The sequence below is a fragment of the Mustela erminea genome, chromosome 10, assembly GCF_009829155.1.
Source record: "Mustela erminea isolate mMusErm1 chromosome 10, mMusErm1.Pri, whole genome shotgun sequence".
NCBI lineage: Eukaryota > Metazoa > Chordata > Mammalia > Carnivora > Mustelidae > Mustela > Mustela erminea.
Window position 1 is genome coordinate 24,083,969 of NC_045623.1, and position 12,510 is coordinate 24,096,478.

A 12,510-nucleotide genomic window follows, 5' to 3' on the forward strand; every position below is an offset into this window, starting at 1 on the left:
CTGCCATAAAGGATCATTAGTCACATGACTTTGTATCCAGAGACTTTTAATTCTATGAGATAGATTCCCAAGAATAGGATTGTTGGGTTGAAGAATACATATTTTTAAAATTTTAATAGATATATGTAGTTCACCATCTAAAGGGTTGTATTACATTTTGATCAGCAAAGGAAGAGTGTTCCTGTTGCTTCAACATCCTTTCCAACAAAATAGCTTTAGAGCTATTTTCAACTGTTACCATCCAATAGGAATGTTGTGATATCTCAGTTATTTATTTAGTATTTCTCTGACTACAACAGTCTGAGCATCTTTTCATAAATGTTTGTCATTTTGCTCTTCTGTGAACTACCCATTCAGCTCTTTTATTTTTCAACCTCTTTTCATTTCTGTTTTAAATTTGTTTTTTATAAACGGTATATTGCTACATATTGTTCATTTAGCTTAAGCAGTCTGGAACATTAGAGTAATGAAAGGCATAACTTAACTCTGACCTGTCCCTCTTATTTGTGGCTATTTATTGTATAGAGTGATTTTTTTCATTCCCTTTTCTGGTTTCTTCCCTTTTAATTTGGAATTCTACTGCATTTTACCTTTCATTAATGGTTACATTTCTTTCACTTATTCATGGTATGAGGCATGTGTTAATTTACTATTTATATGAAAAAAAGATGTTGACTTTTTCCCCAAACAAGGATCCTTCTACCAGAACACTATTCTCGATGTTCCCACACTTCCTCCTTCCCCAGTAGGATGTTGGGATGACAAAGAGGGAGGAAAGCTTTCCAGGCAGAGGTCCAAGTCTGAGCATAGGCACAGAGGCTGCATGTGTGTGTCACAGTGGGAGAAGATAGAAAATATGGAGGGATAGAAGGTCTGGGATACCACTGTGAAGAGCCTGGGCCTTTTATCTATAGATAATGTGGATCTAGCCAAGGTTGGGGCTGAGACCTTTATAAATGTGAGTCTGATGGTAGGTGTGGGGCACACTCCAATTACCCTGGAAGGAGTGGGGGCAAGAATCAAGAGACTGCTGTCTTCAGTCCTTTGAGAGGGAGGGACAGGGACCAACAGGGCTAGAATGGGAAAGAGAAATGCTCAGAAGGGGAGAAACAGGGAGTGGACTTCGGTGGTGGACTAGATAGGAAGGGTGAGAGAGATGACTAAGGAGTTCTTGATCTTTTCCCCATTTCCCATTTGCCACTTCCTTAGAATTCTCTGAGTCATATATAACCATTTTCTATCAGTACTAGAGTGAACTATGATAGATGACATGGCTGAAAACAGCAGAAATTTATTATTTTGCAGATCTAGAGCTGAGAAATGCAAAATGGGTCCTACAGGTTTAAAATCAAGGTATCTGCTTGCATCCTGGAGCTCCAGGGGAGGAACCATGTTCTTACCTTTTACAGCTTCTACAGGCCACCTGTATTCCTTGCCTTGTGGCTCTTCCCTCCATGTTCCTTCTGTCTCCACCTTGGAAGGATCCTTGTGATTATATTAGACCCACTTCAGTAAGCCAGTATAACCTTCATATCTCAAGATCCTTAATTGTATCTGAATAATGCCTTTTACCATGTAAGGTAACGTATTCACCCGTTCCAAGAATTAGGACATGGACATTTTGGAGGAGCGGGGGTTGTCATTATTCAGCCTACCACACAGAAATTTGGACCAAGAGTCTTTTCCAAAATGATCAGTTCAGCTCAGCACATGTTAACTAGATATTGTTACTATTCTATTTGATGCAATACCACCAATTTGGTATCAGGCTGTGTCTATTTGGACAGTTTTAATTCTTTCTCTCTTACTCTTACTGGTATAGAACACCACAGAGCACTCATTTTGCTTTTTAAAATAATTTTTTTTTTTGCTTTTTCATTTTCTTTCCTGCTACCTTTGTACCTCCTTATCTAAAAGTTTCCAAATTCAAAAGTACAAATAGACATAAAGATCAAACATGTCCTGTACTTTAGGTCCAAAACAATTTCCTCAAGAATTTGCTTATGATGGCAGATGGCCGTTTAAACATAGTAACCCATATGTTTCTTTTAAATTCAACAGAAAGAAGTAAGTGTCCAGTGAACAAAGCTGGATATTTAACATAAGTAATCTGGGATTCTTATGCTCTTCAAAGGTAAAAATGAGGTAAAAATTTATCTGGGCAATATTATCAGCCCTTCTTCCTTCCCATAACAAACCAAGGACCTAAGATAAATTTCCCTTTTTTAGATTACTTGCCGTCTGTCCTTCAAAGATGTCTAAGCCTGTGGAAGACTATTTTATGTCCACCAATGAGAGGTAGCACCACACAGAATAATAGAACAGGTTCTGGAATCAAACTGTGGTCAACCATAGCTTCATTTAATACTGACCTTGGGACAAATTATTCAAGTATTCTAGTTTAGATTATCTGTTGTCCAAATAGCAGTACTTAGTTGGATGGTGGTGAGTGAGTATTAAATAAAATAATTCATACAAAGTACTTAATCCAGAACATGCATGTAGTAAATTCCCAATAAATATTAGCCATCAGTTCTTTTTATCAGTTCCCATTAAAAATGTGCCAGACATATCAACCAGGTTTGTTCTCTAGCTTTGTTCAGCCTGAAAAACAGATATACCCTGGAGCGATGTAGTGCGACCACTGACCAGGGCCCAGACTCCCTGATGCATTTCATTAATATTGGCTCTTTTATTGATTAAGAAGAAACAAGATGGTTTATGTTATCATTATCCTAAGATCCTGAGAATATATTTCTTCAAAAGGAAACAGTAGGGAAAAAAAAAAAAGACTTAGTCCTTTAGATTTTCTCTGTTACTATTATCCATGCTTCTCCTTTCTCTTCCTGGTAAAACTATAAAAATTTTGTTGAGGGCACCTGGATGGATTAGTCAGTTAAGTGTCTGTCTTCAGCTCAGGTCATAATCCCAGTGTCCTGGGATCAAGTCCCACATTGGGCTCCCTGTTCAGCAGGAGGCAGCTTCTCCCTCTCCCTCTGCCTCCCCCACTCCTGCTTGCTCTCTCTCTCTGTCAAATAAATAAATAAATACATTAGTAAATAAATCTTGAAAATAATAAATAAATAAATCTTGAAAATTTGTTGTTTTTGTTGCTGTTGAAAGACAGCTAAAGTTTCTCTGCCTTGTTTGGAGAGCCTGAAAATTAGGACTAGCTATTCAGCTAGATCCTGGAGGATGTGCCTGGCAGAAAGAAGGGTCAAAAGCCAGACTTTGATAGTAAGGGTAAACCCGAAAGAGACACAGGGTAATTTTCTTATGTCAGATACATAAACAAAATTCCATAGCTATTTGGCTGGACATTTCTGAGCAAATCAAATGAATGAATAAATCTAGTTGCTCAAACAGTAACTTAAAGTAATGACGTGACAGTTTTCCTCTTTTCTCAGGATTTCCTAAAGTCCTTCTTTATCTGCTTAAGTGAGTTATCAGATGTCCACAGTAGTAAACTGCAAGACCGGAAAAGAGTGAACAACTGATTCTTGGGACAGAAAGTCAACATTTGCAGGAGGCACTGGTACTGGGCTGCATAACTAGTGAAATCGTCCCTGTACCTGGAGGTTTAAACCTCAATATCTCACTTCACTGTGGCATTTTTACCCACAGCGACGGCTGGGTTCTTCCTGATTCCAAGCCCCATGACAGCAGAGTGATGGTGTGCAGGCTCCTCATGTCATCCCCCCTCCCTCCAGGAGCTCGTGGCCTTATTTAGAAATTCCAGAGGTGGCTTCATAGCAAAGGGTTGGTCAAGCACTTTCCTCACCTTTTTATTCTCTTAGGAATGAACATTCACATACTTAGAAGGCCAAAGCGGCTTTCTCACCCCATGTCTGTCTCTCAAAGTCCTGAATATTTATAGGTCTTTGATAATTCCAAGTCTCAAGTTCAGGTAGAAGGCTATTTTTACTTGGTTGCTGTTTGAAGATTTAATTGCTATGGGGGGGGGGGCGCCTGGATGGCTCAGTGGGTTAATTGCTGTGGTTAACACACTGGACAATAACTTTTCTGATACAAGCTGTAATACCTTCTAATTTGGAAAAGGGAGAATGGTGCAAATAAGAAAATAAGGACAGCTATCATACCACTATCCAGGCCAACTTTGATTTTGTTTTCTTTCTGTATACGTACATGTATGTGCACACACAACGTTCAGATTTTTATGATGCTTCCAAATTTTATGTATCTTTTTTTCTCATTTTTTAATATGTTCTTTATTATTTCATAATGGGGGATATGGGCATTTCCTCATGCCAATAAATATTTTTTGAATATGTCATTTTACTAGCTAAATAATATTTTTTGAAAATTTTATTTAAATAGCTAAATAATAGTGTGTTGTATCCATGCACAGCATAAGCGAAGGGGTCCTTCCATCTCTCGCTCATGTAGTGACCTTGGAACTAAGCATCAGAAAGGAAATTACCCCTACAGGCAGCAAGTTGGAAAGAGAGTCTCTGGGAATAATCAAGGGATAAAGGTAGAGAGAGAAAACACCAAACAATCATGAAGTGCCAACCTCCTGATCCTGTTAGTCCCTTTCAATGACTCCTACTCCTGAACAAAGCCCGAACTCCCAATTCTGACCTTCAAGGCCTTCCACAGTTACAACTCACTTCCCCAACCTTAGTTCTCAACTTACATTTACACTCCTTCGTATTTCTGCCCAATGGACCAATATTCTCTTCGCTGCATGGAAGTCTCAGGCTTTTGCTCCCTCCCTCCCTATGCTCACTCTTTTCCCCTGAATGTCCACTCTTGTAGCCGCTAGTCTACCTCTTATCCATTGATTCATGACACAGCTCAAATAGCACCATGGAGCTACACGTGCATCCTTCATTTTCTCCTGGTCAGAACGAGTATTCTCTTCCTCTCAGTTCTCATCTCTACCTCGGCGACAAATTAACTTGAGCTGTGACTGTGTGGATACACATCTTACCACCCTCTTACCTGCTGGGTCAAGGCTTTTGGACATTTTTGTGTCACGGTATCCTTTTGAGCATTATAATTCCTGTCTGCACACACTAAGGAATAACAGCATCCAGTTATATTACTCACTTGTCACATCGCGCGTCCTTGTTTGAAAAAAAACTGCCCAGACACATCTCTCTCATTTTACTCAGAGAATTTTTTTTTTCTTTGTGGTAAATAGTCTCCAAAAGGATGCTCCTCAATATTTTCTCTTCACTCTATAGACACGTACTCCCACACGCCTCAAGAAACAGTGCTACCTCCCACTTCCAATCCTCAGTAACTGGGCTGGCTTTGTAAATTGGCTTTGACAAATCTAATGCAGTGGAAATAATAGTCTGGGGCTTCCAAGTCCAGGCTGTGCTGTGGGAAACCCACACTACACAGGGAAGAACCAGAGTTCTGTGTCTGACAGCTACAGCCGAGCTGGGAGCTGACAGCTGACAGCTGACACTAATCACCACCCATGTGAATTAGCTTGAATATTCACGTCCAGTGCAGCCCCTAGAAGACTGACCTGCCAACAGTCGTGTCTTGAGCAGAAGAATCCAAATCCATGAAGCTGACCCTAGTCAGCCCAAGAATCAGTAGACATAATCAAGTGATTGTTGTTAAACCACAGAATTTGGGGGTGTATCACACTGCAGATAAATCCAGCAGCAACATACCAGTTAAACCATGCAGATTATTGATATTGGACAGTTTTTGAAGAGCAATTTCATGTCATTCAACTTAATACAAATAATGCTTCAGTATTACTCTGTCCATCTTAGCTCTTATTCTATACCAGTTATAACTTTATTTTTTTTTAAGATTTTATTTATTTGAGAGAGAAAGAGTGAGAGAGAGAGAGAGAGAGCGCACGAGCATGAAAAAGGTGGGGGGATCAGAGGGAGAAGCAGACTCCTTGCTAAGCAGGGAACCCGATGTGGGACTTGATCCTGGGACTCCAAGATCATGACCTGTGCAGAAGGCAGTTGCTCAATCAGTTGAGCCACCCAAGAGCCCCAGGTTATAACCTTCCTGTCTCAGAATCCACTTGGCAAAGAATGGTTGAAATGCATCACCATAATAGTAAGTAATAATAACAGTAAATAAAAATAAATATTATGTGTTGATCAAAATCTAGCGGTCCAACAGCAAAGCATGCATTGCATATATTAGTGTTCCATGTAAGTACTAGGGAGAATCACCCCCAAATTCAGCTTTTCCAAGTCCGTTTTTACATACCATCTGCATGATTTGGGGCACACCTTCATACTCAATGTAAGATTATCTACATTGTTTTTACTCAAACAAACTCATTTTTTTAAAAGATTTTATTTATTCATTTATTTGTCAGAGAGAGAGACAGAGTGAGTGCGAGTGCACAAGCAGGCAGAGTGGCAGGGAGAGGGGGAGAGAGAAGCAGGCTCCCCGCTGAGCAAGGAGCCTGATGTGGGACTCGATCCCAGGAATCTGGGATCATGACCTGAGCAGAAGGCAGCAGTTTAACCAACTGAGCCACCCAGGCGTCCCTCAAATAAACTCATGTTAATGGAACATGATATCCCTCTCAAAAGTAAAAAGTCACTATGACTCCCCAAAGTAGAAGGTGAAAATAAATCATGAACTATTGAAGTTTTTTAGAAATGTGTTTTCATGTACCACATCCTGACTACAGACTTCGGAGACCTTGACTGAAGTTTTTAATTTTCCGAGTCCAGATTGGTGTGTGATTCGTTTTAATTCCTTCACGGCACCTTAAATGTAGCAGGATTACATAATTATGGATTATTAGAACTGGAAGAAATGTTAGCTATTACCAGCAAGAACATATATTCATGATTCTGACTCAGCATGGCACACTTTTGTCCACTCTGTGCCTTGTCATCTGCTAGCTATGTGATCTTGGGGAAGTTACTTGACTTTTCTGTGCTTTTTTTTTTTTTTTAAGATTTATTTATTTATTATATATAGAGAGAATGTGGAGGGGGTAGAGGGAGAGGGAGAGAGAATTTTTTTTAAGACTTTTTAAAAAAAAAATTATTTGTCAGAGAGAGAACACAAGCAGGGGGAGCTTCAGGCAGAGGGAGAAGCAGGCTCTTTGCTGAGGAGCCTGATGTGGGACTCTATCCCAGCCCCTGGGATCATGACCTGAGCCAAAGGCAGATGCTTAAAGACTGAGCCACCCAGGTGCCCTGAGTTCTCTGTGCTTTAGCTCCTCATCTGTAAAATGAGAATAATAATAATAACACTTAAATAATAGCATTGTGCTAATTAAATGACGGGAATGCTTCAAATAGTAAAATTTTAGAACATTGTAAGGAAAGTCTGAGGATTTTCCTTCTATTACAATGTTCTAAAATTTTACTATATGTATTTAGATTTGAGATTTGACATTTTTACCTTTATTGGCCTTCGTGTTTCCTTCAACCTTCTATAGCATAATTATAAACAGCCTAAATTACAATTTTTTTTTCAAAGTCTATTTGTTTTTTGTCTTTCAGAGATCTCCCAGAATTTCCAATCTGTTAATCATTAAGCTTCCTGTTTTTGATTGAGACTATGCATGCATCTTCAAAACTATCTAGATGTATGGATATGGAAAATGCGGTTTATGCATGCACTGCAATATTATTCAATCTTAAAAATGAAGGAAATCCTGCAATAGGTGACAACATGAGTGAGCCTTGGCAATATTGTATGAAGTGAAATAAGCCAATCACAGAAAGACATTCTACATGACTCCACTTATATGAGGTATTTAAAATACCTGTACCAGAATGTTTAAAGCAGCAATGTCCACAGTAGCAAAACTATGGACATAACCTAGATGTCCATCAACAGATGAATGGATAAAGAAGAAATGGTATATATATACAATGGGATACTATGTAGCCATCAAAAAACCAAAATCTTGCCATTTACAATGATGTGGATGGAACTAGAAGGTATTATGCTAAGTGAAATAAGTCAATCAGAGAAAGACAATTATCATATTATCTCTCTGATGTAAGGAATTTGAGAGGCAGGGCAATGATCATGGGGGGTAGGAAGGGAAAAAATGAAACAAGGTGGGATCGGGAGGGAGACAAACCATAAGAAACTCTTAATCTCACGAAACAAACTGAGGGTTGCTGGGGGGTGAGGGGGTAGTGAAAGGGTGGCTGGGTGTTGGACATTGCAGAGGAAATGTGCTACGGTGAGTGCTGTGAAATGTGTAAGCCTGATGATTCACAGACCTATACCCCTGGGACAAATAATACATTATATGTTAATAAATAAATAAATAAACATAAAAATTTTAAAAAGTAACTTTATTATCTAATACTGATTTACTCTTGCCCTTGAGTCACCATTTCTCCTGATATCAGAAAAAAAAAACTTGTTTAATAACTGAAACCATTTCCTTTTAATTTAAATTGTTTCATTTTTACTCAGCCTTTCAGACTGCCCTTTGTTCTCCTCTCAGATGTCATATGGGGGCAATAGGGAGTTTTGTGGTCCCCATGCCATTGGCTGGTTCTTTCTGGCCAGAGGTCTGCTGAATGTACTTTACCCTTCTCTGTGTAGCTGGTGTTGCTAGTTCTGCTTGTCTTTTTTAGGCATCATGTTATTAACTACTGAGACCTGTAGACCCACTGTTGTGTCTGGCCCTAATGTCCCCACACATTGTGTTTCCTTAATTATGGTTCTAGGCCACTTCTGGTTCACTAATTTCCTCAGCTCTCTCTTCCAATGCTGCTCTTCTGCTACCACACCTTATGAGAGAATGCTGAACCCAGGTCTTCTCTGAGAAGCTTCAATCTCCAGGGAAGGGAGATCATAGTCCTATGCTTTCCTGGTTCCCCCACACCTATTTGAGTGATTCTGCAGCAGTGATCCTCCTGCATTTGATCTCACAGCAGAGAGTGGCAAGGACATTCATGTCTAAGATCTTGCTATTCCTTTGTCTTTCTTGGCTCCTTCTCTCAATCTAGGACAGCTTTCTTGCCAACTGTGTGTCTGGGGCTTACCACACAACTTCTGACTTCTCCACACTGTGAGCTCTTGCTGTGTTAGGGGGAATTTTTGGAATGCAGGAAAGCACTCTATTTTCTCTACATAGCCTGACTTCTAAAACCAGGGTCTTCCTATGGATTCAAATAAACCTGGCTTGAAATGTGAAACTGAGCCTTGATTCTTTCTTTCTTTCTCACCTAGGTTCTCTCTGCCTCCACAGATAATGAAAGGGTGAGTGAGGAAGCCTTGGAACAAGCAGGAGATAATTCCTTTTGATTAGAGAACATCAGAAATGGAAACATGCTGGCTTCATATTTCAAAATTATCTCCATTATATCAGTTAAGAGATTAGTACTGACTTTAGTAGGGGCCGATTTAGAAGCTAGATAAGAGTTCGCCGCACAGTGATTGAGAAGCAGTACATTCAATGGTTATTCCTTCTAGAATCTTGCTGTGAAAAGAGAGGCAAAATAAGGCTGTATCTAGCAGGAAGTGCAGGCTTTAGAAAAAGTTTTTGTTAGGTTTTGTTTTGTTTTGTTTTAAGGTGGAAGAGAGTAGACTCTAGTAAGAGCTCGTAGAGATAGGAGGCTGAAGATGGGGAAACGTGTTTGAATGATAGACCGATTTTCCAAAAAAGCTGAGAAGAGATGGTTGCAGACAGCAGAAATCCTTCCAAAATTCGAGGCTCAGTTAATGCTTTCTGGGGATGAAAACCTCCTGAATAGCTAAACAGTTTTACTGGAAGACTATTTCCCAAATAAGAATCATCAGGGATATTCATTAAAAATTTGGATTTTTCAGGTCCTTGGAGATTCTGATTGCAGTAGGTCTGGGATAGAGTCCATGACTCTGTGTATTTTAAGAGTTCCTTACGGACTTCCCATGATGAAGAGAGTTTGGGAAATGCTGCCAGGACACTGACAGAGAATATGCAAGTGAGTAACACTAAGGGTTAACTCTATGATGACTTGACCACTTCCATAAGAGGAACTCAAACCAATAAGGAGAAGCTGGCCCTTATGAGATTGTCACAAGGGAAAATGAACTTGTTCAGTTTTCTGCCTGGGAACATAAAGTGATTTTCATGACAATATAGAAAATGTCTACAAACCTTGACAAAGCAGTGATAGAAACTCCCATAAAAAGCAACTCCTTGAGTCTGCTACTTTTTCAGTGGGTTTCATGTGACTATTCTTAAATTTCTAACTAGTAAATATGACCTCCAGCAAGAGTGATAACGTTCATTTTTATCGTGCATTCGAAGTTCTGCATTTAATACCACTTCTTTTGGGTTTTCAGCCTGATAGTATTCAACGTCCTGGTAATTGAATAAATATTAATTGCACACGTTTTTGGACTAAAGAGAGACAGTAATAACATTCTTAATTACAAACTGTGACTTTAAACATCTTTTTCACAGACCGAAACTTTCATTCGAGGAAGCTAATTGAAATTCTTCACGACGCAATTCAATATAGGAACTATTCATCCTCTACCCTTAGCCCCACAAAGTCAGTGCCATCTTCTTATTCATTTTCAGGACTGAACCCTTGCTTTTTCAGCCACTGAATCAACTTCTGCTCTCCTTCACAAAGCCCCCAAGAGTCCTAACTAGTGACAGAAGAACTAAAAGCAATTAACATACTGTCTCCAGATAGCATTGTCCTTCACTCAAAAACCCAGACGTTTGATTCCATTCAATTCATCGCACTTTTCTCAAACAAGTCTTACAGATTAGTCTTTTGAGAGAAACCAGGTTCTTCAATAGCAACAAAGCTTGAAAAGCCACTGCATACATTTTTTTTTCAGAAGTGAAATTTTCATTACCATTATAGCTAAAATAAAAGGTATTTCAAAAGACATTATAAATGTCCCTTTCCTCTTTGCAGGGAAGAGTGGCTATTATGAAATCTTTGCAGAAACTACTTCCTATTGTTGGGATTAATTTAAACGTTTGATTTTTTTGGTTTCCAGTTCTGTTAAAGTTGAGTAAGTGAAAGATAGTGAGAAGATCCCTAGATCTGTGTTTGACTTAATGCAAAAAGATTCTCTAAAATAAGTGACAAAAAAATTACCTAAAGGACATGTGTAAATTTTCAAAGAACCATTGTGCTTGAGAGCTAGAAGGACCCTAAAATTTACTGGTAGAAAGTCTTCTTTTTATGTTTAAGGAAACTAAAGCTCCTTAGTGCATAAGGTAATTGACCCCAGCTGTTACCTTCCCCAGTCATTCTCATATTCATAATTTCCCCATACCCTTCACCCAGAGCAGGAAAGATGATAGTATGGTCAGAAGATGTGGACTGTCGTGATTTTTTTTTCAACCTGTTAATTAGTCTTGGCTTAATTATCACAGTGTCAGAGAGAGATGGCCAACTTGCCAGTCTCCGAAATTAAAAAAGTGTACACGTAGCTGAGAACCAATACTACCAAAGGTCAGTAGCAAGATTTGAACCTATTTCTGAAACAATCAGACTATGAAACATTATGAGGGAAATGAAAGTTTACTAAGATCCTGAAAGTGCTTATGTACCTCTCCAAATCAGCTGTTTGCTTCTTTCCCCCTGGAATATTAAGCCAGTGAAAGAGTTGGTTTCACATTCAGATTTATAGACAATCTGAAGGATTTCTACTTGAGGCGGAAAGCTCTGGTAGGTGGCTTCTATGCTTTACTGTAACACTAGTCAATCAGAAAAAAATTTGGCAATAGTGTCCAAGACAAATCATACCCACTTCAGAGACCAGGAACCAGGGCAGAAAATTCCCTTCTTCCCCAAGATCTGGCACCTACTCTCAGGTAGAAGATCTGTCTTCTTTACCTGTCTTCAATCTCATTTTGCTACTTCCCTTTAAAAGTGCTCATAAACAAGATCAGGAAATGAGGTGGAAAACTTCCTGTCTCTAGGGGAGAAAGAATCACTCTTTTCCCCCACATCATTATTGAACTTCTGGAGTAGAGAATCCAGCTCTTCCTAAAGGGATTTTATCAGTGGCCTGGGCCACTTTGACAAAGGCTGGGGATCAGTGAGATTTTAGGTCATGAACAGGCAACATTCTGGAAAATGAAAAAGGTTTACAGATAGCTGTTTATTAATCAGAAGGCCCTGTCTTGGCAGTGATGAAGACTGACTTGACTTCTCTGCAAAGATGATAAGACGGGCTCTGATGGAAGCAAAAATGCTTTACCTTTCAATCTTAGTGGTATGTACACAGGTGTTTATTTGTGACACTTTGATGTATACACACTCATCTGCCTTCACTCTTCTTGTGTTTTCTATTTTTAAAATTTAATTGCAAATAAATTTAATTGCATAGGCCAAGGACACAAAACAAGATATCTAAGTTCAATAGGTTAGTGTAGCCTTAAAAAATCTGAATTTTTATCAAGTTCTCATAATTCGATTCTGATAAAAGTACTCTGAGGTTCGCACTTCAAGTATCTGTTTATTATTTCTACGGGCCTGAATTCTTTACTTGTGGAACTTGGCATTTCAAACACCACAGTGAAAGGAGGCAGTTTATAATAAATAAACACACAAT